Below are 18,012 nucleotides of genomic sequence, written 5' to 3' on the forward strand. Positions count from 1 at the left end.
AGGTGTTGGATTATCTTCAAATGATGCTTACACAAAGAGAAGAAAAGCCCTTGGTGCATATACATTGTGCCAGAATCCCACACAGGCAGATTATATACTTCCAGCTGTTTGATTGAACAAAGAGGCTTAATCCAGGTCTGACACATAGTAGTATTCTTCAATGGCCAGATAAATCCCAAAGTCACTTCGCTGAAGGAGAAATCTCCAGCCTATCAGTCTTACAGGAAGAATCTGACCAACGATGTCTCAGAATTCTGCCAATCATAGCTGGCTGCTCCTGTTTTGCATGAACTGCCATGGCAACATCTTACAGAATCCTGGGTTTGGCGATTTAGGCAGAGATGATTAGATTTCTCAACCAGGGCATCCCTTTGGTGACTCTGAACAAACTGCAAACCAGATGATTCCACAGGATTTCATTATGGGACTTACTGAGGAATCATGACAGCATAACTGTGTAGAATAAAAGAGTTTCTGATGTTAATCAAAGTTAGACAAATCACATCTTTTGGAGATTTGTCCAGCACCTTGGATAGTTTAGACTGACATCTAGAGTACTGTGACTCCACGATCCTCCATGTTAGTGGTTCCCAACCTTTTTTTTGATCTGGGACCACTTGACCAGGGACTACTCTCCAACATTAGTGCCAACAGAGTCATGAATCAGTTTTTGGTCAACTTTAGATTCAGTTTGGTTATTTGGGGTGCTGATTCTGAAAATTGCATTGGATAGACAGCATCAGCTCTATTTTCTGATACAGAACATACACGATCCAGTAGTCGCCATCTGCTTGGCCACAAAAAAAAATTAATAATAATTAGCAATCTAGAGCTGATTTGGTAAGAGTAATCTTTCATGTGTAGTCAGTTTCTCCCCTCCCGACATCCCTGTTGCCTCAGCACTATAAGAGATTTTCATGAGACCAGTTGCTCTTGTTGCCGCATGGTTTCAAGGCAACGGTATAGTAAGGGTGAGACCATGGACCATATTTCCATTCTTGTGGACCACTGGTGGTCCACAAACCAAGGTTGGGAACCACTACTCCATGTGGATGGTCAAATCCCAATTATATGCAGTATTGCAATAAAATGGTAAAATCACTATTTGTTTTTGTTTTTTTGAAAAAATATTTTTATATATTTTCAAGCCTTGGTTGGTTGAAACTGTAAATGCAGAATCCATGACTATTGGGGGGGGGGGATTTACTTGCAGAACTACAAATTAGAGCCACCAGTGAGCCCTGTCTACTGTGTTCCAAGCCCTCTCCTAAGAGGCTGTGAGGGAAAGAAATCTTTACAGTTCTAACCAACCAGCAACTGGTTTTAACACAGGGATTCCTCTATGTGTTTGTCTCCCTGCCAACAGTGTGTGAAACCAGCCACACTCAACTGGCATTTGGAGGTGCATTTTAGTGTAACTTGTTCCTTCTTTCTTTCCTCCACACAAGGAAGACGGAGCAGGAAGTGATAGTCAGGCCTAGTCAAAGCACAGGATGGAAAAAAATCATAAAGAGTTTCAGCTGAACATCTAATGAAATCAAAAAAATTGACCACACTTTGGGCAGTATGGACATGACTGATCAAGGTAGGTAGCAAGCCACGCCGAGTCCTTCTGGGAGGTGGGACAAAGTATAAATAAAGATATTATTATTATTATTATTATTATTATTATTATTATTATTATTATTATTTGTGGGAGGAACTGTCTGTCCTCCCATACTTATACCCATCAGCATGTTATGGAAAGACCCTTAAATTCTGGAACCCTCCAGCTTACAGTGCACATTACACTTCTGACAAAGAAATCAATTCATTTTTGTTGGAGTGAGTAGTGCCCTGGGCCAGATAAGATATTGTGCAAAATCCAACAATTGTAAAAGTCTTCAAAATTCATAGTGTGTGAAGAATAGGGATAGAAGAATATATGCTATTATTAATTTTCTGGCAGAATAATGGTCTTCTTCTCACTCAAGAAACCACTGTGAGAAAACTGCAGTGGTAGAAAAGATTCATTGCACTTTATTAAGTCTTTGGGGGAATTATTCTGCCCAAAAATATTTGTGTGTTTTTCACAGAAATGACATTTGTATAAATGAACAATATTTATTTATTTATGCATCTCTCCTGTGTCCTCATCAAGTATGCCTGGAACAGGGAGAAAGCTTTCCCCCAAGGATCCTTACACTCAGGCAGCCCCATACAAGGAAATTTATGTCTCTACTGACACCAAGTTTAGAAGTCTTTCTAACCAGACCTACCATTATAGAAGTTTTGTTGTTGCCTGTTGATCGGAGAGGATCAGAATGAAGCCTGTGTTAGGTCCATGAGATGGCAGAACAGTCTGAGGAAGCAGAACTGCACGATTTTGAATGATAGCTTCAGAGGAAGAGAAGGGAAGTGCTAGCTCTCTGGAAAGAATATCAGCCTTTGATGTTTCCTCAACTGACACCCAACAGTAGCCATTCTACCCTTTTCCCATCCCAGATGGTCTTCTGAATTTGATCCTGCTCCCTTCCTCTATTCCAATTTCCCTCCCTGCATTGCCTTTCCCTATTATGTCTTGTGTTTTAGATCATGAGCCTGAGGGCAGAGATTCTTTTTTATGGACCTGGAAACATTTTTCTCTGAAGAATGGAATGAAAAATGCTTTAATTAAATAAATAACAACATGCATTGATCTTTTTTTAAAAGACCCTTTGAATAGAAAAATAGCACAATAGGAAGCAGACTGCTCTCACTGGAGCTGTTCTCCCTGATGTGATGGGACCTTTGTTTTCTTTTCATTTGCAGGTGAATTTATTTTATGTCAACAAAGTTTTCAGAAATTACTGTCTGCCACCTGCAGTTTTAAATGACACAGTCTCCTCTACTACCTCAGGATTTTAGCAGTTTATTCCACTGCATAAATACCTTGTCAGGTCTGAAAACTTCCTATGTAAAACAAAAAAAACCTTGGGGCCCTTCTATACTGACCTGCAAAGTGGTCTCAATCCAGCATTACCGACATGGTTCAATGTCAATGGGCAGGGAACCCAAAGGCCCCTCTCTCCTGTGTCAACAGGTGGCAGTTGCAATACCCCAACTATTTGATGTTTTCAGGCAGTCTGCCTAATGTCAACCTGTGTGGCAGTCACTAAAGCCACCAATGGCTAGATAGGTGCTTGTGTGGCTGGGGAAGGTCACAAACCAAAGGAGGGATGGGATAGGAATGCCATCCTGCATCTCTGGGCTGTTTCAGCATGAGAGAATGGGATGGCTGTCAAGACAGCTGTGGCCAGTTTCATTTAGGAACAAGGTCAACTTCCTTGAAAGGCCAAATCTCAGGGGACAATATAAATCATGCCTCTGGATTTGGGCTTTCCTCTGAGTTAGCTTTAACCCAGGGGAAAGCAGCATTAAGCAGTTTTGCAACAGATGAAGGCAAATCAAGCCAGGTTGGTTGTTAGCTGATGCAAAGCTATTTAGGGGACACATTGACCTAAGTATAGTCAGTGTAGATGTGTCCTAAGAGAGAAGGAACTTTAGTTTCTTCCTGACATTTCCTGCCACAATGTAGAGGCCGAACTAGGGATACAAACTAGATGTAAATCTAAATGTGTACCTAGTACTTATTTAGAAGAAAGAGGCCTGTTTCTCACATCACACACCTTCCTCCACCTCTGTATCTTTCATTTACTATTCTTTGATTTGTGACTGGTTTTAAGAAGGTAAACTTGGGAATAATGTGCAACTCATATTTCTGAAGCACGTCTGTGACTGAATTGCATGATTGGTGACTTATTTATGAGGGATATAGACTAGTGTTGTGTGCACAAATTATTCCTACTATTTCTATCATTTCTTTCATGTCTTCCATTTCGTTGAGAGCATGAAATGGAAAACTCCCTCCCCACACAAAAATCTGCTTGACACAAAAGCCTGCTTTTGTCTGGAGCTGAACTTGCCTTCTTGCCTTCGAAAGAGAGTGTGTGTGTATGGGGGAGGGGCATGCAGGGGGGCCCAGAGCATATCTGCAGCTGAATGCTTCTTACTGTGGCTGGAAGCATTGCCAGGCACATGCACTTTCAAGGCCTGTCTCCATGGCACACTACATACACACTCTCTCTCCAAGGAGGGTACATGTATGGCATGGTGTGCAGGCAGGCCTGGAAAGCATACGTGACTGCCAGTGCCTACAGCTGAGTGCCTCTTACTCTAGAGTAGAAACAGCAGGCGCCAGGTAAGAGGAATGGAAGCACCCTCTTGGAACGGGAGCCAGTGGGTGGGAAACCCCCCCCCCCCATAATAGTCTGATTTTTGAGGTCCCAAATCGAAAACAGATATTATCTACCCTCCCAATTTCAGGAGGTTCCAAAAATGGATCAGGAGCCCCAACAAAAGCAGGGACACTAAACAGGGCAAGGTTTTCCCACGATAGCAGAACCCTAATGTGCACTCTTCATAATATGTGATTTGACCCTAAGATCAGCAAGAACTTGGAATGTGTTGGCATACCCTCAAAGGTTTGCACAGTCCCAAATGATCCTAAGGTTGTGGAGGTGACACTGTGTCTTATCATATAGGAATAACCACTCATAGTATAGAGAAAGAAATAGAGATAGAGATAGATGACAAATAAATAGCTAAACACACAGGGTGAGGTATATGAAATATGTCAAAGTAAAGAGTGTTCTCTTATGACTAGCACTGTCTTGCTGCTGAGAAGTGCAAAGGCTACCTAACTGCTCTACTAGGTGTGTGGAGTGGAAACAAATAAATTATTTATGTCAGACTCCATTATACTGTGCAGTTTTTATTTGTCTGTGGAGATACATCTGTGTCCATAGTCTAGTTTATATGGTCCTTTGAAATAAAATAGCCAACTTGCAAATTATGAAAAAGGAATGGCAATTCCTCTTTCTTCCTTCCTTCTTTCCAAACTATCTACTGTTTTTTTTTTACCATGTAATTACTCCAAACATCTCAAACTCCCACTCAACTGGAGTAGTGATAGTAGTGAGTAGATATCACCTTGGGATATTATCCAGAATCCAACCTGTCTGACTATTTGAAGGAACATGTCTCTCCCATGTGGTGCTGTCTTTGAGATCCTTGGGGAAATGCTTCTCTCTGTCTGACCACCAACACAGACCCATTTGGTGGGAACTAATCAGAGGGGCCACTTTAGCGGCTGAGTTTGAAGTACTTCTTCCCACATTAGACTAGGCTGCCTCTCCAATTTGTGTCTCTCGGATCAACAGACCTGTTATTTGGAGTGTGGTTTGCCAGTACACAATGACCGCTCTCACATCTGCATGACTGGTAGCCATTGTTTTATTATTAGACAAATTATGTTCTTTCTAAGCATTTTCTAGATTCCCCAGAGTAACTCTATGGTATTTTGTCACTTAACTCCCTCATTTCAATAGGGTTCGCTATTATCTATGGTCTCTCATATCCAGAGAGAATATCCTCCCATGGACACAAAGATTTACCTTGTAATTGCTTTACAATGTGAAGGATGCTATGCTTTTTTTTCTCTCACTTGTTATGTTACATATTTTAATTCATTGCTTTAAAAAATATGATTTTTGGTCTAATTGGGTTTAATTATTTGTTTGGTTTGTTTTGTTATTAGGATTGGTTGAAGCTATATACCACAATTTATGTTATAAATAATTCTAGGTCCTGCACAGGGAAGAAGGCAGAATATAAATAAAATATAGTAAGCATGAGAGGCATTCCCTTCATCTCTGCAAATGTTAACCTTTACACATATCATGCACATTTTCCCATGTGCCTCAATTATAAAATATATTGGAAAATGAAAAACAAATCTTGGATTTCCAACAGTGACCAGTGTTTTAGGAATCTTCAGCAAAGCAAATAGGGTTGCATGCCTACTATGGCTGCTATGTTCCTAATATATAGACTGATGTCTATTTAGTGATTATGGCAAATAGTCGTTGATAGACTTTTTTTTTCATGGATTTGTCTGTTCCTTTTTTTAAAGCCATTGAAGCTAGAGATGGTAGATTTGTGGTAGCTAATTCATCTGTCAAATGACCACATTTTGTCAGTTGTAGTCCATTGAAAATTATGAACCAAGCTGTTCTTATCTACTCAGGAATGTAAGTCCCACTGGGTTTAGTGGGTATAACTAACAAATGTGAGTTGAAGACTCCAACCAGAAGAGCATTGGATTACTGTAAAACCTAATGTTATGAGACAGGAGACAAATTTTCTTCATTCATAGTTGAACACTGGTGCTGTTTTCCAATACAAACATAGACTGTATTTTTATCATTCCAGTTATATGCTAACTGCCCTGAATTGTTTTAAATTAAACTAATATAGTTTTAATATGGTTGTTTATCAATATGGTTGACATGACAATACAAACCTTTTGTTTTAACTCTGTGTTTGGTTTCAGATTGAATTGCAAGTTGCTTCAGGATCCGTAGAAAGGAAAAGGTGGAATATGAATAAAATACAATACAATGAATTAAAACGATAACAAAACAATTGAAGAGGCAGAAAGCCCTTTAGTGAAATTATAGGACCATAAGTGTGGATGATAGCAATCAAATGAGTTTGAAACTCTTCCATAAACAGGTGTTTTATCATTTGTAACCATTCTTATAACTGGGTTAAATCATGTTGGTTTATAAGTTGCCCACTCCCTCAAAGACATAAGCACATCAGAATCTAACAATGACAGCTCAAGGCTTTTCTGTCCTTTTCTGGCACAATAAAGTGGTTGGGTCTTATTTCATTTTACATTCTTATGGAAAACATATAAATAAAAAAGGAAGGTGGTGGTAATCTCACAAGGTCCATAAGATTTATGGACGTTTTACAACATAATTCTCATTGATTAAGCAGTGTTATGTGTTTTTGAGGGCAATTTCAGCTGAAATTTATACCCATGGGAAAGGTGAGGGAACAGATCCCACAGAGAAGGACAACATACAATTTTGTCCCCATCTCCTCAGAATAGTAATCATATTAATTGCCCAGCCATTTCACCACAGATTGGGTGTGAAGAGGGGGCAACTTTTTCCTTACCAGGCATGGTGCAGAGTTGTGTAATGGGACCTGAAGGGTCTTTCTATATGCTGTATCCGGGTCGCGCCAACCCCCTCCCTTTTTTGCCTTGTTTGTAAGTGGAACATCTGTGGTGACAGGGCTTCCCACTGGTGGGCTGAAAGGCATTTTAAGTCAAAACTCTCAACCTGCTTCTATCTTTACTTGTGTATCAATACTTTTATTGCTTCTCAGCCGGTTTTAAAATTAGACTAAGTTCTTGATGAACTCAGAGCTTGGAAACATTTCTGATTGGTGTAGGGCTAGAATTGGTAGAATGGTAAAACCTCTAAAATTAATATTGCCTTACTGGGTGGGTTTCTGTAGCCCAAACACTAACATTTCAGTTCTCTATATGAAATGTAATGTAATCATAATTGTATAATTTATTATCAATATATAAATGATAATTATATTAAAATTCACCTTGTGATGGGAAAAAGTTAACTTTGTAAGTAAAAACAATGACCTGTCGGTTAGTGCAATGTGAATAGACCTAGGACTTCGTCATACTGATTCCCCACCCCCATTTTGTTCTGTTTTGCTGGAAATCACCAGCAAAACGGAAGGTGTGTGTGGTGCCTCATGGTGAGCTATGCTCCCTCCCTCCTTCCCCCTTCACATAGGGGCATCGGGGCAAGGCACATTGGTGCCCTGTACCTTCCCCATCAGACAGAGGAAAGTGTGGCAATGCACATTGACGCATTCCTGTGTTGCTGTTTCCACATTAAATGGGGAAAGGCTAAAAACTGTGGGAAGCTCTGTCAGAGATATCCCTAAGTCAATTTCTTACCATGATTGGTGAAGAAGCTTCTTGCAACATTTTCTTGACACATCAGACATCAAATTTGGAAGGGCCATGTGATGGTATTCAGCAGGATCCATGGTCAAAGTTGAGTAAGGGGCCAAAAAAACCCCCTGTGTGATGGGGTGGCTATTAAATAAGTTGGTGAATGGTGAATCAACACAGATAAATCCCATTTATCAATGGTTCAATTCTATTCAGGACTAACAGCACATTATTTTAATATAAATATAGGGTTTTTTTCATCATAAGTTGTAGAAATCCATTTTTGTTTTTGTCTTTTTCAGATTAGATTCAAGAATTGTTCATAATAATACTGTATTGTAATTTAAATCAATAGCTACCTTGTTCTGGATCTATGTATGATATTCGCCAGAATTCTGTGAGCACACGTCATTTATGAGCACACATCTAAAGACGCACTCTCATCCTTGTGTTTGCTTTACCAAGGAGATTATAGCACCAAGCTAAAGACTTCCCACTGATCTCAATCAATCAGAATAAAGCAGTGTGTTAGCTGTTTACCAACTCCTGTAAACATGTTTTCTTAGATTTGATCCACCATATAAACAGTGACAGAGTATAAAGCTCAAGTGCTGTTTTTATGGGCTCGTTATAAATTTGAAACCTAGACATATTTCCATGAGTCCATGAAATACATGGAATCTTGCAAGTCATACAAGGAAACTCTATTTTAACATGGGGCTCTTCTATATTGCACTGCTAAAACTTCTCCTTTTTTGCTATTTTTATTTTTATTCACAAAAACGTTATTCCTGAAGAAGGGTCCTTCAAAGCTTGTAAGTTATTTTGGTTATTAATATATTAATTATATTTTCTAAAAATATTTTAGATTTGCCGTTTCTCAAGGAACATTCTCATAAAACTCTGTAGGATACCTGCAAAGTATACATTTATAGTTTGAGTAAGGATTGAGGACTTGGACCCAATCTCTCTGGATTTCTTTTCTATTACATTGGGTGATGGGCCTTCATAACAGTGTTGTTTGATGTAAACTGTCTAATCTATTAGCACTCATTTGCAAAGGCTCTTGCAGAGGTAGATTTGGACATTCTGGAATTACACTTGCAAAAGCACTGCATTTAAAATACTTTAAAGTGGTATGCATATATCCAAACTGCAAAAAGAAATACTGGTGACAAGCATGATAAAAGGCTAGAGTTGTTGAGATCTTCAAGATTAAAAGGTACAATCAGCATAACACTGTGCAAGCAAAGTGGTGCTCAATTTTTTACAACAAAACTTTTACCTTATGTAGATTAGGAAATGCCTGATGTTTGGGTTGGGTTCAAAAATGAAGAGGCACTAGAGATCATATTGAAAACATACATTAGTTAATGGAGAGCACAAAGTAATTCCAGAAGCAAATTAATTTATGCTTTATGAATTATAACAAAATATTTGATTGGTGGAGCATGCAAATTATGGATGGCTCTAAAAGATATGTGTGTGCCACAACATTTGATTGTTCTGATGTACATCTTATACTCCTAATGACCATTGTTAAGACAAAATATGGGAGAATAGGTTGCATTTTTTAAAAAGGCCTAACAAGTCTGCTTTATTTTATATTGAAAGTACAAAATTCAAAAGCAGGATTAGACTCAGAAGAAGGAGTTGTGAAAACTGGATAAAGGAAGAGAACAATTTAAGATATATAGATGTCCTCTTTAAAAGCAGAAAATAGCAAAACTCAGAATAACTATTGATGAAAGTCAATGAAGAAAAACCAGGTTCCAAAAATCCTGCTCTTTTTTGTGGACTTGAACTATATGTCAAGATGTTGCAATACGGATGTTAAAATAACCAACCAACCACAACACACTGGAACATTAAAAAAGAGAGAAAATAATGACCTCAGAATATTTACATAATATTAAAGTGGATGAAGACAACATTGATATAATTAAAGGCTTTTTCATACAATCATAAATTACAATGGACACTGTAGTCAAGCAACCGGAAGATTAAGGCTTGCAAGGTCATATGAAGGAACTAGATGAGCTCTTCAAGTGCACAGAATACAGATACATCATTAGATATCCAAATCAGGATTACCCATGTCATAGTATTATCAATTTCTGTACAAGCCTTTGCAAGCTGAAAGAACACATGGCACTAGATCAGAATTCTGTGGATTTCATGGACCATCAAAAAAGACAGATGGGCCAAATCTAGTTTTAAGTCTCATTAGGAGCCAAAATAGCTAAACCTAGGCTCTTCTATTTTGGGCAAGTCATGAGGCATTTTGACTGCCTAGAAAGTTGATCATGAAACACAAAAAAGCAAAGTGGAAGACAAAAGGAAAAGGGAAGATGATATTACAGAAGTATTAAGTCAATAAAAGAAAGCATGGCCTGGAGTTTATGAGAACTGAGCAAGGCTGGGGCTTATAGAAGTCTTTCATTCATAGGCTCCCCAAAACTTGAAGCCAACCTGATGAGAAACCCCTTCTTCAAACTAGCAACCTGGTTAACTAGCTATCAACTCTCAGTCAAGAAAACAGTACCAAAATTTAAATATAATGCAATATTTTCCCATTGTTTTATTTTTTTAAAATAACCAGTTAGAAAGCAATCACCCATGTTGTTACATTTTAACATTATACCTTGTGTTTTACTGTACTTGCAGTTTACCTCTGTGTGTTCAGGTAGCATTGTGTGTTGTCTCGGGCCCCAATTCTGAAAGGAATGCAGGATACAAAAAGAATAGATAAATTATGAAATGCGATTAAGGAATTATAGATGGAAAGGTAGCTAGGCACTTGGAAAGGCTTAGCAGCACTGGGACTACCATAGGAAGGCGAAGATTAACACTTTCTCCCCTTGCCTTTCTTAAGATGCTATTTTGCTTTCTAAGGCATACCTCCATTGCTCTCTTTCCACCCTTACCTAATTTTACACTGAGCTAGGTTGACCCTGACGGGAATGAACAAATAACTTTCATAATGGTAGTAATTAAAATTATTCCACACAGATGCTATTTAACTGCCATTTAACTGCTACTTAACATTTCAAAATAATCCAGATCCAAGAGGGAATAGTGTGTCAATGCAGTTTAGGATTAATGTAAAAATGGTCAAGACGTAGACACCTTCAAATGGATCAGAATTCATTTGCAAAGTCAGTGGTGCTGACTCCCAATGAAAGCCTATTGAAAGAATCTTATGCAAGAAGGGGTGCGTCCTAAGCCAAAGTTAGTGGGGTCAAAACTATCAGTGGACAGAGTCATTTGCCTTTATCCCCTTTTCTCACAAAGAGCAATGTGTGAAACAAGGCAAAGCAGCCTCTTGAACAGCTTTTTCCTTGTAAGCTGTGGGAGGTATTCTCTCCACATAGATGTACGTGGACAACGTGGCAGAGCAGCAATGTCTTTTTTATTTACTGTGCCATTCTAAGCATGTTTCATTAAACAAATACCATCAACGTATGCCTTATAGCAGTGGTTCTCAATCTGTGGGCCCCCACATGTTTTGGCCTACAACTCCCCGAAATCCCAGCCAGTTTACCAATTGTTAGGATTTCTGGAAGTTGAAAGCCAAAACATCTGGGGACCCACAGGTTGTAAAAACCACTGCCTTATAGGATAGTATATTCCCAAAAGGTTTGTTATTGCTCTATTTGAGCTGTTGGGGTGAAAATGAGACACAGGTAGGGTTGTCTGTTTTAGATCAGAGACAGTGGGTGGCTCCATTTTCATTGTGGTAGTGAATCCACCTCAAGATTTAGGACTTTTTTGCACGAAGCTGCCATCCCATGGCATCTGTGTGACCAATGTTCCCAGGAATTTACTAGGATGGTTACCCTTGCAACCACATGTCTCTTCAATGGTGCACTACAATGGTTCACCACTCTATTGCCCCATGATTGTATTTCCTATTGAAGAGGGAATGCTGGCCTTCTGGAGTTATGTAGCCCAGTAAGCTTTTAAACTAGTTCTTTTAAAAAAGGAACATCTTAGTTTCACCAATTCTAGTTTATTCTTTTTTAAAAAACACCTTTGATTACTGAGAGAGGGAATGGGGGAGAAGGAAAAGCTGTACAATCCTACCTTTTTGCTGGCATGCCAACACTGAAGTGGATCAAGCACATCACACATGTAAGTGGTGGAACCATGGTACAATCAGTGGCTATTAACAAATTTTTCCTATCAATAACAGTAGAAGATAGCAGACTGGCAATGGGTTTTGATGGCATTGTGTGATAGGGAACATCGCAAAAGTTATCCTGCTTCTGTCAGTTTATCACCTCCATATGATAAAGTCTGTAATCTATAGGAACTATCCAAGATGGAATATATTTTTGGAATATATTTAAGGTCTACAGGCAACTCCTTTGAAGTTCAGATTCAAATCCAGAATGGATTTCCCAACCCACTGAAACAGACACCAATATAATTTCAGTTTAGATGCTATATGCCTCGAGGGAGATCAAACACATTAGATGCATTACCTCAGGCCCATTCCCAAACTACTGGCATTTTCTTTCAGGTTAATGAATCCATTGCTTTGAGGGGGGAAATAAGTATTACACTGAGTGGCAAAATTACACTAAGCTCAAAACTGGCTACTTGGTGCTGCCAGTACATATACAAACCTTAAGAATATGGATTCTACAAAGGGAAACAGTAGGTGGGCAATCTCAGATCATTGAACAAACATTGTCATTTGACAATAAAATGACAATAAAAAACTGTTTTGTTTTCAGTATAGCTGCTGAAAGCCAGCTGCCTGTGGCTGTTTAAACATTTGTTGAAACAACCTTTTAGCTTATACTTTTCTTTGGTTTCTCCCCCTTCCCTGATGTTTGTATATTCGTGTGTGAGTTCCCGGCATAAACAAAAAATGGTAAAGAGCATATTGTAGATAAGCCTTCAAATTGTTATGTGGCATTTTACCCACATATCTGTCAAGTAAAAGGTTAGAATTTTCACTCTTCTGAGGAAAACATACCAATTAGCAGCCAGGCAATCCTGTTGTGAGCTTAAAGCTTGGGGAAAAGTTTGACATATTTGCAGATACAGTCCCTGCTATTTGTGATCATACATTTCTATGATTAATCATCTGGCTGACCCAGACCTTGCGGTGCCAGTAAAATGTCTGGTTCCACCTAATAGGATAGGACATGGTCCAGCCAAACATATGTGCTGTCTCAAATGACCCACAGCATTTCTATACTGAAGTCAGAAGCATTGATTTTAATGGAATGCCCTGCCTAACAAGTGTGCTTCGATGGCTACTATGACTAGTATGCATGTTTACTCATAAGTAAATCTGATTTAACACTATTAGGTAAATGATTGCAGACTACATCACACTGATGTCATCGAGAAAGTTAAGGGTGTACTTAAAAAGTTTTCTCTGAAATCAGTGTTATTTCATAGTGGCTTGATACTGCTCACGTTTTCATTCTTTCTCAGCAAAATCCCATGAAAAGATAATATGGACACTTTTCCTGATCTCCTCACCTTTTCACCAGACAATGAATATGACAGCAAGTTGTCATTTCTTACCTAGTAGTTGTCTCATTACTTTTGGTGGACATCACCGGGCACATATAAGTCAAGAAGCTGTTTTCAGATGCTTTGCACTACAAATCACACTATCCCCAGCCATTTGTGGTTCAGCACATTGGGAAAGTGCCAAGTTGGAGGAACTGGCACTTATTTATCATGTCAGAAGTGAATTGAGAATACAGTATAATGTATAAAAAACAACAAATAAAGTAAAAAAAACACATTGGCATTATTCTAAATTTCCTTTGACCAGAGCTGGCTGCTTTGCATGCCTCTGGTATCACTCTAAGAAGGTCCTCCATTGTGCATGTGGCAGGACTCAGGCTGCATTAGAGTAAATGGTCTGTGGTTTGCTCTACTCCACACCTACATGTCATGAACTCCACTTTGTAGCCCCATTTCTGAAGACTGGCTCTGCATCTTGTAGTGCCAGAGCACAGTCTGTTCAGTGCCCTCCAGGTCATCCAGCCTTCTGTGTGCTCAGGAGGGAGTTTCTCATCTGGTCTCAGCCACTGATTGAGGTTCCGTATTGTAGCCTGCTACTTCTGGACTCTAGCTTGCTGAGGTGTTTCTGCGAGTATCTCTGTAGATGTTAGGAAGTATTTCTTCATTTAAGGCATTGGCATGTTGACTGGTATCTGAACAGAGGATCAGCTGGAGATGTCAATGCCTTGGTCCTTTCACCAGTGACAGCTACTTCCCAATGGATGTCAGGTGATGCAATACCAGCTGAACAGCGTAATTTCTCCAGTAGTGTAATTTCACCACTGACACTTAAAATTGATAAGAAAACGTGCCACTAGGAGTGAATAGTAGCAATGTATAATGTGTTCTTTGAAAATGAATAAATTAGTGAGCAAGTTACCACAATTCAGCAAGTAAAACTGTTTGACATTATCAATGTTATTTACAATAAACTGACCTCCCCTTTCTAATGTTCAAGATTAAATTATTAATTTTCAAAGTTGTGGTTTGCTTTGGAATCAGAGTGTTGGTATTGTGTTTTCCTAAATGAATCTGCTTAGTTATTACAACTTTCAGGGAAGAGCCTTCAACTAGTCTGGCTTCCATAAGAAGCAACCTTGGCTGAGGATCTAAAGGAGTGACTGATTTCTGGTAGGCAGTCTCAAGGCCTTTTGGAAGGGCAAAATTTTTAGCCATACATTTAAGCAGAATCACTGCTGAACTGTTCTTGACTGGCTGGATGCTGCATTGTGTATGCTGTGTTCTTAATGGGCTTAACCAAGTGTTAATATTTTAATTGTTTATTTTTCCTTTGTCTTTACTTTGCTTTACTTGTGCCAAACTGCCTTTCTTTCCTTTGAAAGCAGAAAGACAAGATACAAATTTATTGAAAAATAAATGGGTTCTCTAAGCACCTCAATGCACAAGCTGTCTGTAAAATATCAATCATTCCTCAAAGGACGTGGAGTATAAATGGTGGTAGTAGTCAATAGACACAAAAGCTAGACCAGGGAGATGCTGGAAAACTGTTTTCAGTGAGATATTTGGAAAATCATAAAAATGGGGGCTGTTCTTTCATATTTGCTTGTGGTACCCAGCAATGAAAGACTGAAGGTGCCCCCTCCCCAGTTTATAGCTAAAGTGTACACCTCCAACTATAAGTAGCAAGCACTTGTATCCTGTATCCACAGACACAGCAAGGAGTCAGGTTTGTTTAGCTTAGTGTCAACCAAAGTCTGAGAGTGCTAAAAACTTCTAAGCATAACTACTGTGAGACACCAGCTGATGCCTTAACCCCCCATTGATTTTTCAAACGGATATTCAAGCCATTTTGCTATTGGCATATTCTTTTACTGACATAATCCCCACTCTTCATTATCTCATTATATCCCTCTATCCTGCTGTTTGCTAAGCACTAATAGTGTCTTTGGTCTTACAAATAAACAAATAAACAGAAGGTTTCCTGACCGATCTCTCCTGAAGTTTAACATTTCATTACACATTAGCACTGTGGACATTTTATCACTGCTTAATACAGTTTGTTTTGACAATGCCACATAAACTTGTTGCAAGCTGTTGTACTCAGTGCTGCCCCATGCTTATTCTGGAACAACCACCCCATGTGTAATTTGGGTTGGCCAATAAAAGTATCACCCTTTTGTGGATTTTAAATTCTTGCTGTATTTTCCCTTCTAATATACTGATGGGCTTCTCCACATGCGTCCAAAAGATGGTGACTAAAATAATCAAAGGTCTGGAGACCATGCCTATGGGGAATGGTTTAAAGAGCTGGAAATGTTTAGCCTGCAGAAGTGATGGTTGAGAGAACATGATCTCCATGCTTAAATATCTGAAAGGATGTCATAAGGAAAAGGGAGCAGGGCAGTTTTCTGCTGCCCTGGAGACTAGGACTCGGAGCAATGGGTGCAAATTACAGTAAAGGAGATTCCACCAGAACATTAGAAAGAACTTCCTGACTGTAAGAGCTGTTCCACAGTGGAACTCTTTGCCTTGGAGTGTAGTGGAGGATGGATGACCATATATTTGGGATGCTTTGATTGTGCTTTTCCTGCCTGGCAGGGGGCTGTACTAGATGGTCCATGTGGTCTATTCTAACATTATGCCTCTATGATTCTGTGATACACACACACACACATATATATAACACACACTCCTCATAGCCACTGTGTTTCAGATACATGACAACTTGATATGTGGTTCTTTTTCCATCTTTAATCTGATGTAAAATATCTTGACTTTAACCCTTCTGTTTGACTACTTGTTTATTTACTTATGCTGTGTGGTGAGACCTCTGAGGATGAATCACCATGGAGTTGGGGGAAGGAGTTAGTGGTGAGAACAACTGGTTAATAGAAGGTGTGTCTACACACCATGGTATCCAATGGGAAGGCAGATAATGTGGGACAAGAAAGGTGATTCACTACCTAGAATTAAAGCAGCAATATACATATACATATACATATACATACACACACACACACACACACACACACATACACACACATGCATACACACACACACATGAATAAGTTGGAACAGCTACATCTACTATGTGATGTGAAGATGTGCACTGCTTCCTTATACCAAAGTGAATTCACCATGGACAAATGTGTGCTAAGTTAAGTCACTTTAGCCATGATGTGTATGGCATCAGCTTTGGGGGCACTGCTGACCAGAAAAATGCAACGTAAAACAGATTTTTTCTTCAGTGTAGACAAACCCTTTTTTTCAGCCACTTTTTTTCATTCACATTTTAAATATAATTTTAAATATGCACCACAAACATTTCAGTGGTCTAATTTAGTAACAGCTAATTGTGGCTTCCTTATGGCATATCAACACTTCCAGCAGTAGTATTGTGTAAGGCTAACCTTAAAGGGTATCTGGAAGGTACAGCTGGCAAAAAATGCAGCAGGCCATGGCCTCTTGGAAAGGCCCATCTCATCAATATACAAGAAAAGGCTCTCTCCTGTTTTAGTCACAGGTTGTAGAATGCATTACATTCTCCCTGGAACTAGGATCAGTGTCCCCTTCATTGCTTTAAGGAAAAGCAAGTTGCATTAATTTGTCAATGAAGATTCACCCTGAGATAGAAAGATATGTCACAGATTCAGAAGCAAACCTGGATCCCAGCTCTCTGGCTTGAATCTTGGTGATGCATAGTATTTTAAGACATAACAGTAGTTATGAAGAAAGGCAGAGGAAAACTTACCTCTAAGAGGTAATCTCTCCAGTGTCTCACTTGATTTTCAGCTAGTGTCCACATTCCCTTTGCTTCTGTTGCCATCACCTACACCAGCATAATTGCTTTAATGTAAGACAGTTTCCATATCTTGTCCAACAATACTATCGTACAATTTTAAAATGTCATACACAGCATCAGCATCAGAATTTCTCTTACTTGCTCATTTTAGAATGACACACTTTATCTGCTTCTACCAATGATACACTTCATCTCCTTCTACTACTGGATTCTTCACATAGGACAGCCTAGCAAATTGTTATGTGGAAGAATAAAAATGCATCAAAATACAATTATTTTAAAAGAATAGTTAGATGAACCTCCCAAAACACTGTGTCACTGACCTGAAAGACAAAACTGTGAGAATGGAATGAGAAATCACAGACTTAACAGTTTTCTAGGAAGTACTAGACTTTCATCAAAGGCTTGAATCTGGTTAATAGATTCTCGCCATACAAAATATATGAATTAGTTTGTCAGAAAAAATTGGTGAATAGACTGTGTGAAGAAGGTCTTCAATGCCGTACCATCCACCATATTTACTGTATATACTATATAGTTACAGCAGCAACAACAACTGTGCCAACAACAATAAGAACATCAACAACTGGTAACACTACACATCTGATTATGGAACTTGCATTCCACCAAAAAGCTCCTCCTATAATAAATTGATCAATATTTTGAGATGCCATGGAGCATTGTTGCTTTTTTTTAGCAGTAGCATTTTTGAGGTTGTTTGATGAGTTATTGTTTTAAAGCTTTCATAGTTTTCGTATATTATTAATTGTTTCAGAGTTGGTTTTGAGGTTTGTTGCTGGGCATCTTGACATCTTATCCATGATCAGTCTGTGCTTCTTGTAGGAAACGGTGTATCTAA

The sequence above is a fragment of the Anolis sagrei genome, chromosome 3, assembly GCF_037176765.1.
Source record: "Anolis sagrei isolate rAnoSag1 chromosome 3, rAnoSag1.mat, whole genome shotgun sequence".
Classification (NCBI taxonomy): Eukaryota; Metazoa; Chordata; class Lepidosauria; order Squamata; family Dactyloidae; genus Anolis; species Anolis sagrei.